The following is a 12,285-nucleotide window of genomic DNA, read 5'->3' on the forward strand; positions in this document are numbered from 1 at the left end:
CAAATTCTAAAGTCTCTGTAATTGCTCCTGGTCATCTTAGATTATAATTTATATTTGCTTTTCACAACAATGATCGACTTTGTGTTGTTGTCATCGGACTAAGGGTAAGATTCTGGTTTGACCCAACAGACTTAAATGTATTGTGAGTGTCTGCTGGCAACATTGGGAAGTGTCTCCTGTCAGAAGAAGTTTAAATTTTTCAATTTCCACCAGCAAAAGTCCATTGTCTCCATTGTTGAAGTGGCCGACCAGGGCTGTTGCCGATTGGCTGTAAGGTGCCTGTTGCGGGAGCAATTCTCAAACCCATTGGTGGTCACCAACTGTAAAAGATGCTGCAGTCAAGTTGTAGAAGGAGTCTCAAGCCATTTTGACTTGTGGGACTCCTAAACTAGGCCAAGCGGAGTGCACCTTTGGTGTGTGCTGAGGCAAAAAGTGTTCCGTAAGGCTACAGAGAAGGACTTTCAGATGGCCTTGAGTAAATAGTAGGTTTATCAGGAGGGGACCATCAACACTGTTGATGGTGGGATGGAATGGATTTCTCTTTCTGAGTGCGCCAAGATTGGAAAATAAATCCTGCCCCAAGTGGAGGAGTGGGAAAACTACAAGTGTACTGATGAGTGTGGTAAGGAAGGAGATGAGCCTAAAAGCAAAGCTCTTAATTTACTGGTAAATCTACAGTCCCACCCTCACCTATGGTCATGAGCTGTTGATCTGTTCAGGATGCCTCTCTGGTGAGTTGTTCTGGAGATCCCCACCTTGGATGATGCCCCACAATCCCCCACAAGGTATTAGAATTTCTCCTCAGCATCTTTGATTTCCTGCTGAACGCTTCAGTCCTTGCTTGCAGTCGGAGAAATCCCTGTGTACAAGCCATTCAACCTCTTCTAGAAATTATTGCAACTCCTTTTAGCTTAGTTACCTTATTAACAGAAAGCTAATTACTTGTCTGCATGCTTGTGGTAGAGAGGCGATCATGTAACTGATAGTGATCCTCAATTAATTGACTACTACACCCAATTAAATCCTGCCCTTAATCGACACAACACAGCTGCACGGTGACACTGAACAACATGCTAATAAAAGGGAGACCAACACATGCTTCTCAGGCTCCACTGAAAGATACTATATTGACATGCAGATCTGGACAGGGAAGAATTAGTGATCTTGAATTACGTGCAAAATTGACTTCATTTAGCGGTGCACACACGTCCAAATTGTTTTGATTAAGTCAGCCAATCATGTTTATAAATGTATGAAAAAGAGACCGCAGTAATGTAAAATACTGAAATGTATTATTCATGGGGCTAATACAACCACAAATTGTATTTAATTCATTTTTGTTATGCTTTTAACAATAATGATTTGATTTGATAATGAATGATAATTTTATTCAAATATTTTAAGTAAAATATTAAAAATATTTTAAGTAAAACACCAATTATTTCTGTAAAAATATGTAAAATGGGAAGTACAGATTAAACTCCTGTACAGTACAGTAGTAGTAGTACTGTACAGTTGGAATGTAATTAAATAGCCATACAAAAAAATAAGAAGGAAAAAATCTTTACATTCAGTCAAGTATACTCTCAATTATTGTTTAAACTTGTTACAGTGAAATAAAACTGCACACAAAGTACTATTCCTTTTATTTAACTATCACTGTGCTTGGATTGAGAAGAGGGGAAAAAAATGATATTTCACATTTAACCAAGAACTTGACTTTTATACTCTAAAAACGTGTTGACACAGCTTTGGTAAAATTGTGAACTGCATACTGTAATTAAAAAAAGAGAAAATTAGTTGATGACCCCCCCCCCCCCCCCCCCATTAAAAAATATAGATTTCGTGTTCAGTCGAGAGGCAAACGTTTTCATGCCAGAGAATTTTTAGGCTGGCACAAGACACAACACATTTGACAAGAATCATTTTTGGACCCAGCAACATCAAAGAATTCTCTTAAATAAGGCCAATATGAAGGTGTTTAAAAGAATAATAAGCCTACTATTACAAAGTAAGAAGTAAAAAGTACAGATATCACTTTTCTAATGTACATAATTAGACATTACATTGGTATTGGGCACTTTGATCCGCAGTGTTTATCCAACATTAGTGACATAATTAAAGTTCATAGGGCGTCCACAAAACACTCCATAATTTAAACAGGTATTACTTTTTTGTAATATTTTTTTCACTTTTAGAAGCTACAGATGCAATATTTAATACAGTTTCATATGGGCACCAGACACCCATACATTAGTCGAGTTGTGTCTGCCCTGCAGCAGATCTAGAGTGATCATGCGTACTACTTTTGCGGTACAGTTTTTCATGTCATCCATATTTGCATGAAGTGGGGGACATAAACCTTGCTCTTACAAACAAAAAAATCCCAAGCAGGTATGTCTGGTAATAACCCAGTCCAAGAACACCTGATGGTCTTATTGACCCCTCCGTTCAGGGCACTTAACCACGCCTCCTGAAGTGACGTCACGCCACGTGCGCTGACGTAAGACAAACAGTAAAAATGGCAAATACAATACAATACATTCTGAACTGAGACAGACTCTGATTTCATTCAAATTAACGATATATTATAGATTCTAAATACAATACATTCTTAACTGAGAGAGACACCATGCTTCTGATTTCATTCAATCATTCACACGTAGCAATGTTATGCTAGTGGAGAAAGTCTCATTCATTTATACGAGACGTGTATTAAAAATCAAATTTAGGGCATATCTTCGTGCAAACACAGTCTGGTTAAGCTTCGGCCATGAGCCAGCAAGAAATCGATATGTTTGTGTAGTCCGATCATCCCTAAATATCGCTCAACAAAGAATAAGTGTGTCAATCGTTCACACGTAGCAATGTTATGCTAGCGAAGAACGTCTCATTCATTTATACGAGACGTGTATTTAAAATCAAATATAGGGCATACCTTCGTGCAAACATATGTGTTCCGATTGATATTAGATGGATTTAGTTGATGATGCGGTCTTCCACAAAGTTTTATCCATCGAAGGCATTTTTCGTACTGGGTCTTCGGTTTTGGAAAGGGTAGGAATCGAACTCCACCAACTAGCCTTTCAGGATACCTGTCGTCACTATTACAAAGTCCGTGACTACACCTCTTAACAATATTTTTTGTTAAATAACCCAAATACGCGATAAAACGCTAAATAAACCTATACTGGACCATGCAATGTTGTCTGAGAAAATGGCGGGAGCAAAAACGGGCTTTGGTTTATGCAGATCTCTGGCCTCTGATTGGTCAGTGACGCGGATTGCGCAATATCCACGGAGGGGTCAATTGAGCCAAACCCATTGCAGGATCTTATTTGAGAAATAAGGTTAGACAGCGAGATGCCAATGAGGCAGTGCACCAACTTGCTAAAAAACAAACACCAACTTGCTAAAAAACAAACAATCAAAAAAAGAGTAGTACCAACAGCAGCTTGCGGTGGAATCTTGTAACTTTTAGCAGTAACAGCTCATGACTTCAAAGAAGAAGAGGCCATGAAGTGTATTAAGGTTTTTTTTTTTTTTGTAGGACCGCAACACTATATGAATATAATAACATTTGTTGCTGGGGTCTCTATGGTCTCCATCTTCATCAATTATTTGCGTTTTAAACCTATATAATCATGTCATGATATGAGAGACAGCAGCATGGTGGATCAGCTGGTAAAGTGTTGGCCTCACAGTTCTGAGGACCTGTGGTAGATCCCGGGCCCGCCTTGTGGAGTTCGCATGTTCTCCTCGTGCCTGCGTAGGTTTTTTCTGGGCACTCCGGTTTCCTCCCACATCCCAAAAACATGCAACATTAATTGGACACTCTAAATTGCCCCTAGGTGTGATTGTGAGTGTGGCTGTTTGTCTCTATGTGTCCTGCAATTGGCTGGCAACCAGTTCAGGGTGTACCCCGCATCCTGCCCATTGACAGCTGGGATAGGCTCCAGCACCCCCTGTGACCCTCGTGAGGATAAGTGACAAAGAAAATGGATGGATGGAAATGGGGGAATTTTTTCACTTCTTTTTTTCTTCTTTTTTCAGTGTAATGATACAAGTTAACATTTGCATTTGAGATTTATTTACAGGTTTTTAATAGCGCTGATGTCACCATACATTCATCCAAATGATAGGTGATTATTCCGTTTCAGATGATAATAGGTTAAAACATATGAATGTGTTCTAACAGTTTGCCGTCATTGCCCAGAATCAAAGGGTGGCGCTGTCTACCAAGAAAAACACCGCAAGGGTTCAGATGCAGCAGCAGCAGCCATGAAAAATGAATAAATAAATAAAATACAGTAATGTCTTTGATAATGAAATGGGTTGTGCTTCTCAGACCTTGATCAAGGACGAAAAAAAAAAAGGGACTAAAACTAGTTTCTCGTGAAATCAAATCAATGTTGCTTCACAATTAGAGTTAACTGGACTGTTAAACTCACCAGGAGTAATTTCCTTCTGAGGCAAGCAAAATGCATTTTTAATCACTGTAATAATAATATCAGTCATGCCCTGGGCAAAAATGTGATTAGCACGAAGCAAAACTTTTCAAAGAAATATCTGAAACAACATTCAAAAATTAAGCAAACTGTGGACATTAACCAATGAAAATACTTTGATGCAGCCGACCCATTTAGTCTTGAGTCTGTGGTTCATCATCACAAAGCCATTGACGTAAAGTCCTCCCAACTCAAAACACATTTGGTCATTACTGTTATGTCAACGTTTATAATGAGAGGGTTTGGAAGTGCTATGAATAATAAGAATAAAAAAGATCATGGCAGCATTTGTGAGACATTTATGTAGTTCATTCCATCTCGGTTGTAATTATTAGACGTTTTTTTCCGCCCCCTCTTGTCACACAAAACTAATGCATATCATTGCATTCCCCCCAAGAAAGAAGCTACTTAGAGCTCGTTAGTGCTCTTTTAGTGTGAACAATACTTGTGATCGTGCCAGCTGCAACGCAATGAACTCTGTTTACGCAGCAGGTGGATATGACGTCAGGGACCTGGAAGATCAAAACAACAACATCCACATCTTGGATTCTTCCCCTTTTTCTTTATCTTTTCTTTCCGTTTTCAGACCTCATCATAACAGTCAGTATTTTTCAGCGACACCGAGGGCACCGACAAACTATTTTATTTTTTTGCTGACACACACTAAGTTAGGTGTGAAGTTATTTAATGCCTTCTCCACCGTCACCCCCCCCCCCAAAAAAAAAAAATGCTGGCGGAGTAATCTTGTTGGTGTTTACGGTGTGATTTGTAAAGCACGCGGTCTCCGTACACAAGCTGGCGTGCACCTCTTGAGCGAGTCGTGTTCATCCGCGTCCGCCTGATAGCTGCTCTTTAGCGACTCGCATCATGGTAAGTTTCTGTTCCAGCTCACAGCGTTCACATTTTGTCTCGTCGTGTGCTGCTCACATGCGCGTTTTCTTCGGCGTGCGCACGCTTCTGTCGCCAAGAAGTTTGGATGGCTAAATTGACAAAATAACATCCAAACACGCGCACACACACACACACACACCACACACACACACACACACACACACACACACACACACGCACACACACACACCTGTAAGCTAATTCTTTAACATAAAGACAATGTGGCACGATTTGATATGTGCGTGACATGCACGCAATTAAGTTTACTTTTCCCCTACCCAACCTTGTGTTTTTGCTGTCTTCTGAAAGTTCTGGCAAACTTTTTTTTCACCCTCACCCCTTTCTTTCACACACACACACACACACACACACACACACACCACACACACACACACACACACACACACACACACACACACACACGCACACAACCATGAAAAACAGTGCACAGTTAGTTACGACTTGATTTTAATTTGAAAGCTCAAATTCTCTCTCCGGACAAGTTGTCATCTTTGAATCTTAGGCAGTCGCCAGTTTGCAGTGATTTCTTTGCAGGAAGAGCAAAGCAGCAGCAGCAGCGTCTGTCCACGTGTTTACTTCTCAAACACAAGACAGTGCAAGTGGCAAACATTGAAAAACTTCTTTGCTAGAGAATATCGTCTTTTATTTGGCTTTATGAAAAGCACTGGTTAACCTGTATTCATCACAGTTTAAAACTTACTGTATTTAACCATACACTTCCCCCACATACAAAATTGACTCCAACTGTAACTCGATGTTGTTTAGTGTGATGCACTTTTAACCTGTTTACTGTGACAGTTGTGTTTTTATTACTACGTGCAGAGGGTTGACAGCTTAATAACAAGCAGTGTTGGGAATAGACCTATCAAACTAATTAAAAAAACAAATCCCCCAAATATCATGATAAGCAATAGTAGTTTTGTAATTCCTCTGAAATCTTGAAAAATACAGTAAGGCCTGACATTTTTTTATTTTTTGTTTTTTAAATCACTGTCTAATTTTTGTTTTGTTTTTCTTCACTCTGTGATATGGATCCGCCTCTGGGTCTGAAATATAGAAGAGCTGAAAGATTAATCTGGTTGATATTAAAAAAAAATAAAGTGAATTAAAATGCTCCATAGAAATACCACCATCAGAATAAACAGGCTAAATCCAAATGGAATGTGTGGTTTCGCATCAGTGGAATATTCCTTTTACCAAACTGATTAAAATAAAATAAATACATTTTCACCACGTGAGCCTTGATCGGGAATAAAGCCCGTAAAACGTCTTTCTGTGCATAAAAACAATCGCAACTACTGTGATTACAGACCTCCATCTTGATAAATGACGTGATGTTCATGACAACGTACACATTGTTAAATGTCGTGCAAATCATGTATACTACCCATTTACCCAGTGAACCAGAGATCTTCAGTTGGAAGGATTTCAGAATGACAAAAAAGTTTGCATGTAAACCCAGCTACTCTGTGTTTGGTAAGCTGAAAACAATCCATTCTCCTGTCAAACAACTAGATGTTGATCACAGTAATCATTTGCTGAATAATGTATGCCACTGAGGTTAAGTTGGAGAAACAGTTATTGATCCTGTGTTTGATCCTCATGAGGATAAGCGGCTCAGAAAATGTATGTATGTATGGATGGATGGATGTTTGTGTCAATTGGAGACGAACACACACAACAACTCGGAGTGATGCACTGATCTTTTAAGCGGCACTGGCGCGATGGAGCGAGCTGTTTTGGTCTTAAGCATTGCCAGCTCGTTAGCTGGCTCCTAAGCAGTTAACTTTCCCAAAAGTGTCTCTGCTGTGTGAATGTATGCACTGCACATGGAGCAACGCTGGGGAGTACTAGACGAAGCCAACATTGGTTGCGTTTCATGAGCCCACTTAAGGCTAAAGACAGTCAATCGTTGAACTGTATAATCCGGACATTGGCTTACCACAACAATGACCATTTATCAATTGCAGAAAAACTTTGGTATCCATTTTATTTATCAAAAGAGAAGTCCATATAGTAATTATCCAAACAAGTCTAGTTGAGTAAAATTCTTTGGAAATGTAGTTAGTTACAATTACAAATGACCTGGTTTACAACGGATTTGTTCTTTATACAAATAATAAACTGATAATGAAACATGGTGAAATGTAAATACAGAAACTAATTGATGCAATGTGTACAGCATGTTGAAAACCACTACAGCATAACGTGTTGCCCTAATGACAAAAATCGTGTTCTATGACAACCCAGATAAGTGAATGTTCCATTAAAAAAACTGTATATTAAGATGAAAATGTTCAAGTAAATGTTTTGAGTTCAAAAGTGCAACGATGAGTTTAACCCTTTTAAACTCACAGACAAACAAATAGATTGCACATCAAGGTGGCACCTTAAGGTCTCGTTTGAGAGTACAGAAGAATGGCACATGACTAGAGAGAACCAATAACACACTTTGGTTGAAGAAGGAGGATGTGGAAAAAAATAACCTTTTTCTGGCTTCTTTTCAAATATAATCAAAATTGTAATCATGGTAATTTACAAAAGACAACTATTTTAATTACACATTCTCTCTCACTAATGTAATAGATTACAATTACATACATTTTGTAATTAGATTACATAATCTCATCATATGTAACTAGTTATAATATTCATAATTATCGTAGTTCAAAGTTGCTGGGAATTGCATTGTTTTTTTCCATGTCACTTCCTGAATACAACTCACATTTGTTCCAAACTGATTAGTTATGTCATACACACTAATACAGTATTTAGAATCTTTTGTAGCATGTGTACCTCAAACTCACACTAAACATGGCATGTCCTTTTCAGTGATTTTATTTGTACATGGACAGGTTGTTTTGTGAAATTGGGAATTTGACAGATTTTGAAACCACACAAGAGAATGAAACCTTATCGTTGCATTCTTTTTAATTTTTTTTATATAAATATATACTTAGGGTCTGAAATCATTTCAAATTGTTCTAAAGAGGAACTGCCACTTTTAAGATGGTCTGCTGGCAGTTCTCCCTCCTCTTTCGTTTTTGGATTAGTCATTGTCTGAGAGGGGGGAAAACACTTTTTGGTAGAAGGAAAGTAAATAGACTCCAACTAGCAAACCATGACAACCCAGATTAAGAAGAACATCAGAGATCAAATAGTGCTGCTGCTGGACTGTTGTCATGAACTGCCTGAGGGAGGGGCCGTACAGTATTTGAACTGCCACTCCGCTGAATGTGCTTGGTCGCTTATGCAGAAATGTACTTTTTCAAATTCGATTCACGTTTTAACATACAGGAATCCCCCCAAAAAGTCTTTCAGCCTTGGTGTTTGACTTGGATATCTGACATTCAGCCCTCTGCTGAGTCTGATCCAAGCAAACTTACTGTAGATTGTTTTTTTGCATCTGCTTCAAGAAGCTCATTGGAGCAACTCAATCTTAAAAGGGACATATAGTATTGATGAAAAGTAACTTTTTGTTTCTTTTATATAGTACACATGGCTGGGTTTCTGGAGCGCCTTCCCATCCATCAAGTGTAAAATCTTGAGACAATCTTCACACAGAAATTAGTTACTGTGTGTTTGTAAAGGATTTCTGTTTTTTTTAAAATGTTTAAATAGTTTCTGTTTCGTCCACACAAAACAAATGTTTTGGAAGGCCAACTAGGATCGTTTTTGAGACCCTATTCCTGAATGAATACATTTGAAAGTGCTGCCCTTGCATTTCCGTGTACAACACTGCAGATGTTTCTTGTGAATATGACACAGTAGTTCCAGGTTTTGCATGACCAAGTTCTAACACAGCCAACATCGACAAGAAAAACAGTGGATGAGATGGTTTTTTTTCCCCCAACTTGACCGTTATCTGGCTTTTCGTACTGAAGCAGAAGTCGTCATTTCACACGTCTCTTTTCTTGCTCAAGAACCATGATTGTTGTAAGCTTGTTGACATTGCAGTTGCTTCTTATTCTGTTTTTGGTAACTTCCTGTGGCAGATCCTTGTGGGCAAGGCATAAATGCTAGCGATGCAAATCTTTCATTGGCTGGCCATTTGATTTGATTAGATTTTTTTGGGGTTACAAATCCATTCTGACATGATTTTTAATTCAAAAATGATTTTCAGTTAATTTTTGATTCAAGATCTTTACTTTATGAACTCCAATTCCAATGAAGTTCCGATGTTGTGTCAAATGGAAATAAAAATAGAATAAAATCAATCAGTTGAATTTTTATTGTAATAAATATTCGCACATTTTAAATTTGGTGCCAGGAATATGTTCCCTAAAAGCTGGGACATAGACATGTTTACCCCCGAGTTAAATCACCTTCCTTTAAACAATTCCCAATAAGCATTTGGAAACTGAGGAGACGAATTGTTGAAGCTTTGTACGTGGAATTATTTTCCATTCTTGCTCGGTGTACAACTCAAGTGGTTTAGCAATCTCAGGTCTCTGTTTTCGTTATTCATGCTTCAAAATCCCCCGCACATTTTCAGTGGGAGACAGGTCTGGACTGCTGGCAAGCCAGTCTAATATTCACGTTTACTACAAAGCCACACAGTTGTAACGTGCAGAATGTGGCTTGGCATTGTCTTTCTGAAATAAGCATGGGCATAGCTGAAAACACGTTGCTTGGATGCTAGCATATGTTGCTCCAAAACCTGTATCTTTTCATGGTGCCTTCATAAATAAGTAAGTTAGCCATGCCATTGGCAAAAAGACACCTCATATCTGTTGTGTAACGTACAAGGAATAAAGGACCCAAAAAGGTAGACACGTGATAGAGTTGCTTACACTCAATTTAAAAACAAGAAGGCTGCACGTAGTATACAAGGACAAAAGAGAAACTAAAGTTGCACGTAACATGCGAGGAGTAACTGTCCAAACTAAAATAGACGCGGATAAAATGGTCTGTGTAAGAACAAGCACAAAAAAGGGAATCTCAAGGTGCACGTAACTAGCAAGCAGAAGCCATAACAGTACAAACTAAAGTAGATGCAGAAAAAGCGGTCCATGTAAAAATGAGCATTATTTAACAAATAGCTGATTGAACCGGAGGACAAAACACAGTGGAAAGAGGATGCCTCGGGGTAAAATACAAAGCTAGGAGGATCAAACTTGCAATATCACTGTACTCAAGCCAACAGGATGATACACACAGGGTTGAAACCACAGTGACCATGAGCGAGAGCTAGGTGACTCGATGCAATAATCCGGCGCCCCCCTTCTGCTTCTGTTCCACTTAAATGACCAGCTGATCTTCATCAGGTGTGCAACAGGGGACCCCGCCCATCAACAGTCAGCGAAGTACTGATACCACAAAAGTAATATCAGAGAATAGATGCATGACAATACCATCACAGACACTGGCTTTTGAAGTTTGTGCTGATGAATTTCGGATGGTCCTTTTCCTCTTTGGTCCAGAGGACACGTTTTTCAAAAAGTGTTTTAAATGAAAAATGTAAGATCGGACCACAAGATTCCACTTTTCGTTAATCCACCTCGATTAGTTCAGTCAAAGAGAAGCCGGTGGCATATCTAGGTGTTGGTGATATATGGCTTTCGTTATCCCTGGGGTGTGCCATGTTCGCTGGGGTCCAGGGTGTCATCATCCTGCCACCTATTCGTTACAAAAATAAGCAATGTAGATATGATTATTGCTGGTATTGAATCAGACCGATATTGGTATTAGCCAGTACTCAAGGCTGCAATATTGGAATGGAAGTGGAAAAGTTGAATTGGGAAGTCCCCAGTTTTAACTTGCATTTTTAGACCCAGTGACAAACTTTGTTAACTGATGATGGTTTTCAGAAGTGGCCCACATAGCAATATCCTTTACTTACTTACAGAGACGAGATTGGTAAATTGTCAAAGTGCTGTTCTGCAAGCAACCTTACACTGAACACCACAAAGAAAGGAAATCATCCTGAACTTACCGAATTGCAGCGTCGACCTGGTCCCACTGTTCATCAATGGGGGAGTGTGTGGAGAGTGTCTCCTCCTTCAAATTTCTGGCAGTCTACATCACGGACAGACTCACTTGGACTGTAATTACCACTGCGATGGTGAAAAAGGCCCAGCAGCAACTCCCCTTCCTGAGAGTGCTCAGGAAGAACAACTTGGAAGCTAAGCTGCTGCAGGCCTTCTACAGAACCACCGTGGAGAGCATCCTCACTTACTGCATCACAGTGTGGTATACTGGATGCACAGCAGCGGACAGGAAAGCTCTGCAAAGAGTGGCCAACAGGGCCCAGAAGATCACTGGCTGCTCTCTGCCCTCCCCAGAGGACAATACCAACTCCCGCTATCACAGCAGAGCCACTAATATTGTAAAGGACTCTTCAAATCCTGGTCATCACCTGTTTAACCTGCTTCATTCTGGCAGGCGGTACAGGTCCCACAAAACACGGACAACCAGATTCAAGAACAGCTTTTTCCCCAGAACCATCAACGTCTTGAACTCGAAATCAGTAAACAGAACAGTACTGTAATGGAATATTATGCAATGTAACTTTTGTGCATTTATTTATTTATTTTAGCAATAACTCTGCCTTGATGTTTTATCTTTTGTTTTTACCCAAGATGTTCTTCGGTTTTTATTTTATATTATTGCACCTTGTGGAGAAGCACTCATCATTTTGTTGTATGCACAGCATATAATGACATTTAAGGCTTTTGATTGATTGATTTGATTCATTACTGATGCCAGTTTTTAATGCTTACCTGGCTGAGAGCTCGACAGTCACAGTTGTTCAATATTGGTTTTTGGACTCGCTTATGTGCACAATTTTTTTCCATATTTTCTAAATCCTTTTAATGACATTATGGACTGCAGATCATGCGATCCCTAAATTCCTCTCACTTGT

The 12,285-nt window shown here is 39.3% G+C and overlaps 1 protein-coding gene across 11 annotated transcripts in view; it reads left to right on the forward strand.

Annotated features, from left to right (window-relative positions):
- The first annotated feature begins 5,001 nt into the window (after positions 1-5,001).
- The window catches only part of foxp1b (forkhead box P1b), a 263,881-nt gene continuing 256,597 nt past the window's right edge, over positions 5,002-12,285 (forward strand). For 10 of the 11 annotated variants that reach the window (XR_009796652.1, XM_061831373.1, XM_061831379.1 and 7 more), the window contains exon 1: positions 5,002-5,378. The gene's annotated coding sequence lies outside the window, so the exon portion shown is untranslated. The remainder of the gene's footprint in view (positions 5,379-12,285) is intronic. The other variant, XM_061831372.1, reaches the window with a different exon arrangement.

The sequence above is a fragment of the Syngnathoides biaculeatus genome, chromosome 10, assembly GCF_019802595.1.
Source record: "Syngnathoides biaculeatus isolate LvHL_M chromosome 10, ASM1980259v1, whole genome shotgun sequence".
NCBI lineage: Eukaryota > Metazoa > Chordata > Actinopteri > Syngnathiformes > Syngnathidae > Syngnathoides > Syngnathoides biaculeatus.